The sequence below is a fragment of the Rattus rattus genome, chromosome 1 (genome assembly GCF_011064425.1).
Source record: "Rattus rattus isolate New Zealand chromosome 1, Rrattus_CSIRO_v1, whole genome shotgun sequence".
In the NCBI taxonomy this organism is placed as follows: domain Eukaryota; kingdom Metazoa; phylum Chordata; class Mammalia; order Rodentia; family Muridae; genus Rattus; species Rattus rattus.
This window is the reverse complement of record NC_046154.1, coordinates 160,164,476-160,177,578: the sequence shown is the minus strand read 5'-3', so window position 1 is coordinate 160,177,578 and position 13,103 is coordinate 160,164,476. Positions and strand designations below refer to the sequence as shown.

The following is a 13,103-nucleotide window of genomic DNA, read 5'->3' as shown; positions in this document are numbered from 1 at the left end:
GATCCCTGCTCCAATGTACTCATTAATAGTAATAAAAAAGTACCAAGGTCTATCAGAACTTTAGGAAATCATCCCAAAGGAGTGTCACAAATGACTTAGAAAAGTCAAGAAAATGCTTTTCAGAAACATAAACAGTTCACTGTAGTTGCAACATAGTTCAAAAATTAGTCCCCTGTTGGGTTTTATTTTTTCATAAGCTATGCTTATATGCATTATCTTCTTATTTTGTTGGGGTGTTTTTGTTTTTTTGTTTTACATTGGTGTAATCTTATTTATTTTTTTGTTTTTGCTCTGTGTCTTTGGTATCCCAGCTTCCTAATCATCAATAAGAGTTGTGTAACTAGGATTAGAAAGATTGTTGTATGATTAAGAGTACTGACTTTCTTATACAAGACCTGCATTTGAATCCTAACACCCATATGACATCACAACAGCATGCAACTCCAGTCCCAGTAAATATAACACCTTCTTCTGGTCTCCATAAGCAGAGCACATGTGTGGTATACAGACACGCATGCAGACAGAACACTCATACACAGAAAATAAAAGAATGTTTTGAAAAATAAAAAAGAGCAATGTGAAGTTGACCTCCAAGTTTTCTTTCAATATTTTAAAATTATCAAGTATTATATTATTATACTTATATAATTCTCTTAAACTTGAGTTTTGTTTGTGATATAAATCAAGTATGTATTAACTTATATCTTTGTGGATATCCACATTTACAACTCCAAGGATCACTGAAGTAATAGTCTATGGGCAAAACCATAAATATCCAGTGGAAAAAAGTTTAAAAGGTGCATTGCATTCATTTAACAAACCAATAGCAGTTACTTTCCCTCTGGTGCCTGTGACTTCTTCTGCAATGATATTTTTTCTGAGTTCACAGTATCAGTTTCAAAGTGTGCCCTCTGTCTTCCTCATTGAGTGATTACTAAACGCAACACTAGAGTGGTTGTACACATAATAATCCATGCCAATTTTGGTATAGCTATTACACCTTGCTTTGCACTTTTATAATATAGCATACAAGGGTCAATGGCTGAAGCTTTGCTTTCCTTTCTGCTTTCATTTGGATGTTCATAGTATAACTTCTAGTTGTACAGATTAGGCATGGCCATATAGGTCTTGCTCTTGATATTTATATCTACAAAGCCTTAGTTTCTAATAGTATTTCTATTGTCTGCCCCTATTACCAAGAAAGTGAGAAAATCTGGAAAATGGCTCTCAGAACAAGTTTTGTGGGAAAAATTTCAACATCCTCTAAGAGTTAACCTGTGCTGGAATGGTAGCAGCTTCCATATTCATCCTAGAAACTGCAACACTATGTTTTACTATTTTTTGTTTCATTTTAATTGTTTCTTTCTTTATTTCATTTAGTTAGCTTTGGAGTCTGTATATGTATGTGTGTATCCAAAGATAAGTGAGTGCTTCCAAACCACATATAGACATCGGAGGACAACTCGTGGATGTCAATATTTTCTTGCTACCTATGAGACTCAAGGGCTGAACTCAATTCATCAGGCCTTCACACAATTAACTCTACTTACTGGACAATGTTGCTGGTTCCACCACTATTTTAAAGTCAAAAGGTATGACACCATAGTGTTACTCTCTTCCAAGATCCTACGTGGGTGATCATTTATGGGGGGAAAGCAAAAGATTAACTATTGTAACTGTGTTTACAGAGGCACAGAATTGGCTGTTAAATATTGTTAGGGAAAAACAATGAAAGAAGACAAAAATATGCATCATGTAAGTAAGATCAAAATACAAAAAAATGTAACTTAAAATGATAAAAAATTTCTATGAACATAGATTAGTAGAACTGATGTTGTTGATGTAGTTATATTGCCTAAAGCAGTCTACTGATCAATAAAATTCCCCTCATAATCCAAATGACAGTCTTTGCAGAACTTGAAAAAATCAAATAAATCTGTACTCCCAAATGAAACATAAAAGAAATCTGAGGGATCTAGCTCTCATCAATTGTTCTATTATATATATATATATATATATATATATATATATATGTGTGTGTGTGTGTGTGTGTGTGTGTGTGTGTGTGTGTGTGTGTATGTGTGTGTTGTGTGATTTTTCTTGATATATATATATATATACATACATATATATGCAATTGCATTTAGGATTATAATAAATGTAGTTCTTGCCTCCAAGGTTCTAGTGATAGAGATTTGCATAGTGTCCCATCTTTTGTTAAAAGAAGGAAATGTATTTTGTGTATTCCTATAGTTTTGCAAATGTGGACATAATTACATAAGTCATTCTACATACAGGATTTCTAGGCTAGGACTATTCACATCGTAAATGCTGATGCCTTCTACTCATACAAACTATCTGTTTCATATCTGTTCCACTATTCTGGTTAACATATACTGTTCTTCAAATCCGGATTGATTTAAAGTAGAACAATTTGCCAGTCATGGGTAGTCTATTGTTTTCCAGTTATAATGGAAATTAAGAGGACATCTTGATTTAAAGGACACCCACACATTTAATTTTATACAGATTGCTCATATTTTTTATAAAAAAGGTAAACTAGAATATAAAAGGAAGGACCGTGGAACATGGGATATGAAGTGAAAGAAGACTGTCTTGGGAAATGGTAGCATAGAAAGGGACTAAAGGATAGTGGGGGAATGAGATGAGAATTGGAGGGTAAGAATGAGAATCAAGAATAATGACCTATGTATTCATAAAACTTCCATTATGAAGCCAATTACTTGTGCAATATACAAAATTAAAAATTTCACAATAATTTACAGAAATAGCACTTACTATTAAATAAGACAAAAGCAATTGTTGAACAAATAAAATAAATTATAAAATATACACAGTATCTCTTCTGGAGAATAGCCCTCCCACTCTTATGATCAAAGGGCCAGCTCTCCTGCCTGCTATAAACAGTAATTCATGAGGCAGAGGTGTGCGACAGCCCAGCACACAAGAGGCAGGACCAGCTCTCCCACACTCATACATTTACTTTAGTTGTCACACACTACCCAGCCATTGGGATCAGTTCTACTGTTCTACCCAGTTAAGTTCACGGAATGCTCTCCCACTCTCATGACCCATGACTCTCCTGTCAGCCCTTGGTGGTGACAACAGAAGTAGGGGTAGGGGATCCCTCTCATACTCATGCAGACAAGCTTGCTCAACCACAACCCCCACATCAAGTCCCAGCTGCACTGTGCATTCCAAATGAGGTGCAGGGCCTGCTTCCCCAAGTGCTGCAGCAGGTCAGGTGCAGGGACAGCTCTCCATTCTGATAACCCAGGGGCCAGTTCTTCTTCCTGTCAAAGGTGGCAACTGGAAATAGGCTTAGGAAGGTATTTTTCCCTGGTCCACACCACTGCCCAGATGAGTGGTAGGAACAGCTCCCCCATACTCCCATACTCAGAGGTTGGCTCACCTGCAACTCCCCGGGGCTCTCCTGAGTTCAGCAGCTGGCTAGGGGTAAGGCCAGCTTTCCCACAATGCTTAGATGAAGGGTAGGACCAGTTCTGTATAGTCCTCATATTAACATTTCCCCAGGAGGCAGGCCAAACCAGGGGTATCTGCCTGGCCCTTGATGGTAACAGGTCTGTACTGCTTCCAGGCCAAAGACCCAGATGTGGCAGCCCAGGCTAGGATCCCACCATGGTCCCAGGTGCCATAACTGTCTACTCACATCTAAGTGTTCCTCACTACCCTTGAGTCTCCAGATCTACCCATCTTCATACCATTCCCTTCTGTTTCTCTTTTATTTCTCCATCACTTACTTGCTTCTCTTCGTGGTCCCTGGAGTCTCTGAGTGTCTGGAGTCATCTCAGGAGTGGACTCAGGGTGCATTATGGCATCTTGCCGGAGCCATCTTGGGCATGATCTGAACCCCACCAACCATGGCTCCAGTAGTGGCCAACTGGTGGTCTGTCTCAAGCTAACTTCTGGTCCAGGCCCCATGGCACCAGTCTGATGGTCATATCAGGCTTGCTCCTCACCTGGCCATCCCATGTGAGCACATGCAAGGGTCCTTGTTCTTGGACTCACTGCCTCTGGGGCTCATAGTCTCAAGTTCAGTTTATCTAGTCTCTAGCTTGCTCTTGGTCCTGGGAACTGTCTGGGCCTACCTGGCACCAACCTGGTGGTCATCTTAGGCTAACTCCTTGTCCAAGCCTCCCGGTGCTGGATTGATACTCTCAGGCTTGCTTTTGTTCAGGGAATGTTAGGCTATTAATCATTCAGATGTTCGTAGATCAGACACTGAGTGTAGAAATAGCCTTTTCCTCTCTGTCATTTACATGTGACACAGCAGCCTCACCTGCAACACTTCGAGAAGCAGGCAGAAAATATCAAACTTTTAAAATGTATAATATTCTAAACTCATACTTTTTGTCATCTTGACAGATTCCATTTGCCATGTCTACACACACGTGCACACACACACACACACACACACACAGAGAGAGAGAGAGAGAGAGAGAGAGAGAGAGAGAGAGAGAGAGAGAGAAACTATAGACAAAGTGTCACAAAGGCTACAGCATAAACAATTAATTGGCTAATTTAAAATATAAAGAAAATAGAAGTTCACTGGGAACTGTAAAACCATTTTATGTGTCCCTCTATGCTACTATAGCTATTATGTATTCACTTTTATAATTATGTGTTAGTTTAAAATTTTATTTTTTTAATTAAAATATTCTATTTAATGCTTTGTGTTTTTAAATTAGAACACCAGTAATTCATTTCATAATTATATTTTATACATAATTTGCATTTTTAATCTTCCTTCCTACTTCTCTCCAAACTGACTCCAACCTGTACCCATTCTTCCCAACCTGGTCTCTTCCTTTTATGTTATATATAGTGTTACATCTTCTATGTTTTTAAATCCTCTTTTCTAGCTTTGAGTTATATGGCCTACACTCATAATCACAGCCTCATATGAATATACATATGAATATACATATGAATATACACATGAATATACATATGAATGTACATATGAATGTACATATGAATATATGTACCCTAGACATCTGCAAACATATAAAAATTAAAATTGAATGTGCCTAAAATATTCAATTCTTTTTTTTAATTTTCTGAGTCTAAATTACTTTACCCAATATATAATTTTCAGATCAAGTTAACTTCCTACAAATTTTACCATTTAATTTCTTGTTTATGGCTAAATAAAATTTCATTCAATGATTGTTCCACACATTAATCTGTTGTTGAACAACTAAGGTGGTCCCGTTTTCTTGGTATTGTGAAATGAGCAAATGCAACACGAATGCTCAAGTACCTCTGTGGTAGTATTTCGAGTCCTTTGGGTATATGCCTATGAATGGGTCATGTGCTAGTTTTAATTTTAGCTTTTCAGAGAGCTCCATATTGATTTCCATAATGGATGTAACATGTTATACTCTCACTGGGAGCAAATAAAGTTTTCTGATATGTAAGGATACTAAAATGCTTTCATTTGTTTATTTTTTCTGTGCCTTTGAGATGTACAGATGAATAGAATTAAAATTCTACTCTTAACAAAGCATCCTTTGCAGTATAGTTCATTTGGTTTCAAAAAATCCCCCAGATAATTAAGAACAAATTATGTCCCGAGTGTACAGTCCATGTGATTTCTAGGAAAGCTAAGTTTGGCAGAAGGGAAAGTGAGTTTATTGTATGATCTCATTAGCTTACAATGCTTTTATCTTCCTATACTGAGTGATATCTGAACAGGTATGTCATGACTGCATCAGATCTCCTGAATTAACCTCTACTTGCCTCCTTCCTTTCTTCAAGCTAGTCTCTCAGGAATTTATAGTGAACAGAAGGTAAAGTTGTCTTATACTTATGTAATACTCATTCTTTAATTTCTGCAGGGAACTTTAAAATGTCACACTATACCTTTCCCTAGAAATTAAAGAATTATGGTGATTCAAGTCAGAACATTTTACAGTGCAGTTCCTAGTCATAATTCTGTTCATATGGAAGGATCAACAATATTGTATAGAGAGGCAAGCATATCTCTATGAATTCCAGGCCAATCTGGTCTACATAGTGTGTTCCAGGCCAATCAAAGGTACATAGCAAAATATTCCCATTATACAAATATATGTTCATGAATGCCAAAAAAGTAAATGCCAAAAATTATTGTGAAGAATATAATAAAATATATTTGGTATTTTGGGAAATTTTGAGATTACATTTCAATGGGAATTATACATTTCTAATGTACAGTTATACAATATAAGAAAAAAATGTTGTGCATTTTAAATAAATTCATGTTGTCTGTTTTTTCAAATGCTATAATTAAAAAGTATTGGAGAACTTCTCCAATTACCATTTTAACATTTATTCTTAGTATAAGCACATTTAATATAGTTTGACAATTCCTCAAACAATAATAAGTAGACTTTTGCCTTGAATGTTTAATTACAAATTAATGACAAATATGTATACTGCAAAAAGAACATCAGTAATTATCAAAACATTATATGGAAAAGGGGAAATGTCCATTATAACTTTTAATAATTATCTCTTTCCAAGATATCCTGATATAACAAGCATATCCTGTTATAGACAGAGAAAAATATCACAAAAAATGAAGAACTTAGGCAACAGACATTATGTTGTTTACTGGATATTAGTTTTTAAACAGGTCAGCTAGTTTAAACATGTACGTTATAAGTTCAATAAAGTAAATCTAACAATTTTTACATTTAATCTGGATAGACTTCAACGAGGAAAGCAATGCTTTATTTCCATACAAAAGAACAAAACTTCCTTGTCAATTCCTTTTATTTCTCAAAAAAGTAAGGGTAAAAACACTAAGCAAATATTTAAAAGTTCATTTTCATTAAACTATTTCATATGATAATCATATAAATGTATTGTTTATTTTATTTCTATCTTCTAGATATTTTATTAATATTATCTTATCATAACCAACATAATGATAATCCTATATCTCTCTGGTTGCAAGCACACAAGTACTTGTAGTTATACATAAAAATGATTTTTCTAAGAATGAAAATTTGTACAATATTATGCATTGTATATTAGTTCATTGAATTCTTTCAATAAATCCTGTAAGTTTCAAATAGCATCAGAATTTACTTTAAATATCACATATTTCAGTTATAAAAGCAGATAGTGTCAGAAATTAGAAATTAATATGTGTGTTTTTCAGGCAGCTATTTCATGACAGTGCTCAAATTACAGGTAAAGTTAATAATTACCATGGAGCAATCTGTCTTTCACGGTTGTATTGCTCTCATAGAAATTTTGGGTGTAAGCGAAGGTTTCATATATAAACACTAATAAGGGAATTTTAAACACTGATCCATAAGTATATTTCACTTTTTAACATAGTATATGGTCTCTGTTTTAATAGTAATGAACAAGTATTGGCTTTGAAGATAAATTAATGACATCTATATGTATTTATGAAGGAAGACAATACTGATTACCAAAGTGTTAGTTGAAATTTGGCAAAATTCTTACAAGAAATTTTGAGATGGTAATATCAAAATATAGAGATTTCAATTCTGCACCATTAAATAAAATGTTCGATCTCTTTGTCATAAATATGTTTTGTCAGAAGAGAAAAAATTATGAAAGACTACACTATAATTACAGAGTTTGTGCTCTTGGTAATATCAGGCAACAGAGAGCTTCAGGTAGTAATCTTCATCTTTTTATTCATAACTTACACAGTAAGCATCATTGGAAACCTAACCATCATCATCCTCACATTGCTGGACTCTCACTTAAAGACTCCTATGTATTATTTCCTTCATAATTTCTCCTTTTTAAAAGTTATGTTCACAGTGTTCCATTCCCAGATTTTGGCATCAATAATTAATAAAGTTAAAACCATTTCCTATAATAATTGTTTGGCTCAGTTATTTTTCTTCATCTTCATGGGGGTGACAGAATTTTTTCTTCTACAGTTAGAATCACTATGTTGCCATTTGCATGCCACTTCACTACACCCTCATCATGAATCAGAAAGCCTGCACCCTTCTTGTCCTCACCTCATGGCTAGCAGGATTCCATCTTCCCACCACTTAAAAAAGTTGGATTTCTGTGCTTCCAATGTCATCATTCACTTCTACTGTGACTATTTTCCCCTTTTACAGCTCTCTTGCTTGATACTTGGTTCCTAGAAGTAATTGGTTTCTATGTTGCTCTGGTTTCTCTACTGTCCACGATGGCATTGGTGATTTTATCTTACATGTACATTTTCAAGACTATTTTTAAGAATTCCATCAGTCAGTCAGAGGAAAAAGGCTTTCTCCACCTGTTCCTCTCACAAGATTGTCATTTCCATGTCCTAAGGAAGCTGTATATTTATCTATGTGAAGCCTTCAGCAAATGAAAGAACATCACTGACCAAAACAGTGGCTATTTTCAGGACTTCAGTTGCTCTCATGTTGAACCCTTTCATTTATACCTTGAGAAACCAGCAAGTAAAACAAGTTTTTAAAGACTTGGTTCATAAGGTAGGTTTTTACAGGAACAAATGGAAAAAAATGTGCTTATGTGAAGAGATGTCATTGTAAATATTTGATAAAATTTAATGGAAATTTAATTCCTTTATATATTTTACTGATATTATAGAATCTATCTCAATGCTCTCTCACCATGTAACTCTTGTGCTTCCTCTTTGTAGCCCAGACTTGGCTGAGGTACTATTTCTTAAACCTCATTCTCCAAAGTAGCTTGGATCACAGCCATGACCACACATTTCAATCTGGCTAAAAAACACGTGGGTAAATTGTTAGCCCTGAAAACATACATACAAGTGACATACTATGGAATTAACAGGTTTTATTTAGGAACACACACACACACACACACACACACACACACACACACACACACACACACACTCTTAAAAAGGGGGCCATGAATTTGAAAGAGAATAGAGAGTATGTGGGAAGTTTGGAGGCAGAAAACAGAAGGGAGAAGTGTGCTTATGTTATAATCCCAAATTTAAAAAAAAACTAAAAATCTGAAGTATGAATAAAATTCTCAATGGAAAACTAGTTACTATAGAATTTAAATTATTTTGTTGATTATTCTTAATAAAACCACTTTATATTTTGATTTTATAGAGATATCACTGCCTTAACAAACATAAATTTTCTCCTATGTGTCACAAATGAAACAGTTTGTACATGGACTGAGTTACATATCTGCAGTAAACTTTTTTTCTCTCTATGTACAGTATTCAAATAATTCTTCACTTACTGAGTGTACAAATGTTACTATCTACTAACAAACAATTTGAGTTTCATAATATTTTTATTTCCTAGATTTCCTGAAATTCTAGGTCTTGTTTCTATATCTTCCATGTTTATGTGTGTATGTGTTTGCTATTATTGTTATTGTGTGGCATGAACCATGGTATATTAGTGAGGTCAGAGTACAATTTTAAGGAGTCAGTTTTTGCTCTCCAAACTCCAACTCTTATCTTTGCCTTCAATACTGTGGTAGGCACACTGGGAACATTACTGTGTAGCACCAGATTCATCTTTTGATGTGAATCACAGAGGTCCACATTAGATTGCCAGTGTTGCATCATTAAGGTTTTTAGACACTGGGATAACTACCTGACTCAGTAATCTCCATTTTAGTGTTTTATTTGTTTTGTTATTTTATAATCTCACACATGTATAGAGCACAATCTTATTATACACAGTGCTTCTATCTTTTATTACTGCCATATTCTTATCAACACACATCATCATTACCAGTCTGTTTTCAAGATTTATGATGTTTAGGTTTGACTGATTACCCATTTAGTTTAGCCATAATCATGTATGTGACAATTATATTCGAAGTATCACTAATCAAATCAATATTACATTACTAATATTTTACCTGAACTTCAGTTCTAGATATTCTAACTTTTTAAAAATTCTGTATTATGCTATGTGCATATGGCAAGATTGCATAGTGGACATGAGCACAGGTTACTTTTTCAGAGGACCCGAGATTAATTCCCAGCACCCATGGGGGCCAACACCTTTTCCTGACTTCCATGGACACATGGTACACATATGTACATATAAGTAGAACATTCATGGACACAAAATAAATCTTAAGAAATGTTCTAAAGCTAAATAAAATAGACAAAATAATATAAATTATTCTAGAAAACACTTAGAAAATGAAATATGTATGGAGTATCTTGTGTCACCATTGTTTATAACTATATGAAAATCACTATTACTATCTCCTCTGTGTAAGTAACCAATACTAAAGAAAAGTTGAGAAACTTGATTGTAGTTTCTGACCAATTGTAGATAATATAATAACCTGATTTACAGAGCAAGCAAGAGATAGAAAGGTAGCTTGGAGCTGGGTGGATAAGGATGTGGAGAGGATTTGAGAAGAGTTTGGAAAATGGAAACCATGATTACACTATATTGCATAAAAAATTGAAATTAAAACATGAAAAAATAAAACAAAATAAAAAACAAGCAAAAAATTTTGAGAAATAGTCTTTCCCAGGGAAGAACACAACTCTGTTCCAATCCTAAATAATCATTTAAGAAAACATACATACAAGTATCATTATACAGACTTCACAGATTGTATATTTGTATACTATATATATATATGTATATATATATACATATTCTTGTACATATATGTCTATAACAATAATTAATGAAAAAACAGGCCATATATATGAAAGAGGGTCAAGTGGAGTTACATGTTTGAGTTTGGAAGGAAGAAAGGAAAGGGCTCAAATCATGTAATTATATTATGATCTCAAAAATTAAAAGAAATAATTCAAAAAATTAAATAAAATGCAAGCAAAATAAATAACCATGTTCTATTGTTTTCAATAGAATTTGCTAAAATCTTGCACAATAATATTGAACCTTAATAACAATCCAACATTAGTGTATTTATGGCCTCCTCAAGGAAGATGAACCTAATATATTTGATACATGAATTATAACATTAATTTTTTGTCATCGAGCAATTCAGTGAAAGATAAAAGGAACATAAAGTGTAAGGAGTTTTAATGTAATCAAAAATGTAAAGGTGGGGAGATTTTAAACTGCATGAAAAAACAGCATAAATTTCTTCTTTTTGTGATCTTACTCTGTTTCACTGGACAGTGTCCCCAAACTTCTTTTTCCAGTTTTAATACTAATACAATTATGGTTGATATTCCCTGGTGTTTTGTATACATTCCTCTGCTCATAATTTTGATTCAGTGAATTGGTCCCTCGAGCCAATTGCAGAGTGAGTGAATAAACCTTTAAGTACTCCTTGCAACATAAAATATATTAACAAACCATGAGTATTTTAAAACATCTCCTGGAAAGATTTCGGTGTCTGCCTTCATTCTTCATTATGCTCGGCAATAAAAGGAATAAATTCACTTTGAATAAAATGAGAAAACATATCTGAAAACACATGCAATGAATCCCAAACTCATTTTCTAGCGGAGGAAGTTTTTAACGACGTTGCATCCACTCCTCTATCAGTTCTGAAAAGCTGTATGTAATCACAGGTAAGTTGATCATAAAGAGGAAAGTGAAAGTCATTAAAAGTTAAGCATCAATTGAGAACTCCACTTTGTCAAATTTAAAATTTACGATAATTTTGAAATGTGGCATGAGTGCTTAGGCTAATTTTTATATATTCTGTTGGTTAAAAGCAAAGATTCATTATCTCCACAAATCTCATTCTGTTTTTAACAGATATTTAGTGCTCTTTTGAAGAAATTTTCTTAATTGTAAGTAATCTATTGATATCCGATATTTGTATAAATTAATGAAAAACACAAATGTGTTAGAATAGTTAAATGGAATAAAAAATACACAAGCCTTTCATCCCTGAAGTGCCTTTCGTAAACTATTGCTACTATGAATATGTTGTCAAATTGAGAATTCAGTCATTAAATGAAGTGTACATAAGGGAATTTATGCTTTGTTGGTATAAAACTTAAACAAATATTTGTGAAATATTACTTATTAATTTTATAACATTTTTGTGAAATTCTTACAATTCATTTTTTCTTTTCTACTAGCATTATTCTAAATAGATCAGATTTTCTTCTTTTTAATTATTAAAAACAATTTTGGTGTGAGTTTTAGTATTAAGTATAATTCAATAGTCTCTCTCTCTATGTATAAAGGACTTTTATTCTATCTATAAAGGACTACTAATGCTGAAATTGATCTTTTTCATATTAAATTTATTCTATTCATATCTCCTGGAACAAAAGCCACAAATAGCTGTGAAAGTACAAAAAAAAGATAATTTAGTAAAAAATAAATCTAACCATTCAGTGAATTCTGAGAAGTCTGTTCAATCTGAATTAAAAAATCAAGTCTTAAAAGAATCATTGTCATGGTTCAGACCATGCAGTGAGTGTGTACTAAGAATATTTTTCTTGTATATTGTTTACTTATTGTTATCATGTATCTAACTCTTTTGCTCATATTTTGATCATATTCTTTCCACTCTCCCAACTCATCCTAAATCCTCTCTACCTCATTATTTAACTCCATGTTTGTAGAGTATTTTATTACAACATGAAATGTGAAGCTGAGCTAGATATTACTCACACCTTGAATTAAGTAACTAATCTTTCCTATCCTCCAAAATTACAAACAGCTCTTCAATATTTGAATGTATAAAGAATTAAGAAAATGTGATCAACAAAATATGTTTGGTCATGTACTCTGTATCATTTTTTCTAATAACTTTTATCTAATGAGGGTTGACTGAAAAAAATAGATAAGTGTAGAGAAAGTTGAGGAAAAACTGGCCTTTCAAATTTAAGAAAATGATCATTCATTGTACCATACAATATCACTAACAATAATCAAATACACATAACAAAATTAAATTGCAATTAGTCAAACTCACTAATGTATCTCAAAAAAGAGCATTTTTTACCTTTCAGTCTAATATACTGTCCAATATGGTTTTTCCCTGTGAATTTTATATAAATTACCCATACTCTGCCTAGCTTCTTCTAAGAGTCATCGTTGTTATTTATTTCACTGTAGAGACTTGGAAAGGACATAATATGTGGATAAGGGAAACCCAGATAATTTATTGCA

The 13,103-nt window shown here is 33.3% G+C and overlaps 1 pseudogene; it reads right to left on the bottom strand.

Annotated features, from left to right (window-relative positions):
• Window positions 1–4,221: 4,221 nt before the first annotated feature.
• On the bottom strand, window positions 4,222–4,343 carry LOC116890568 (annotated as a pseudogene).
• Window positions 4,344–13,103: the final 8,760 nt, after the last annotated feature.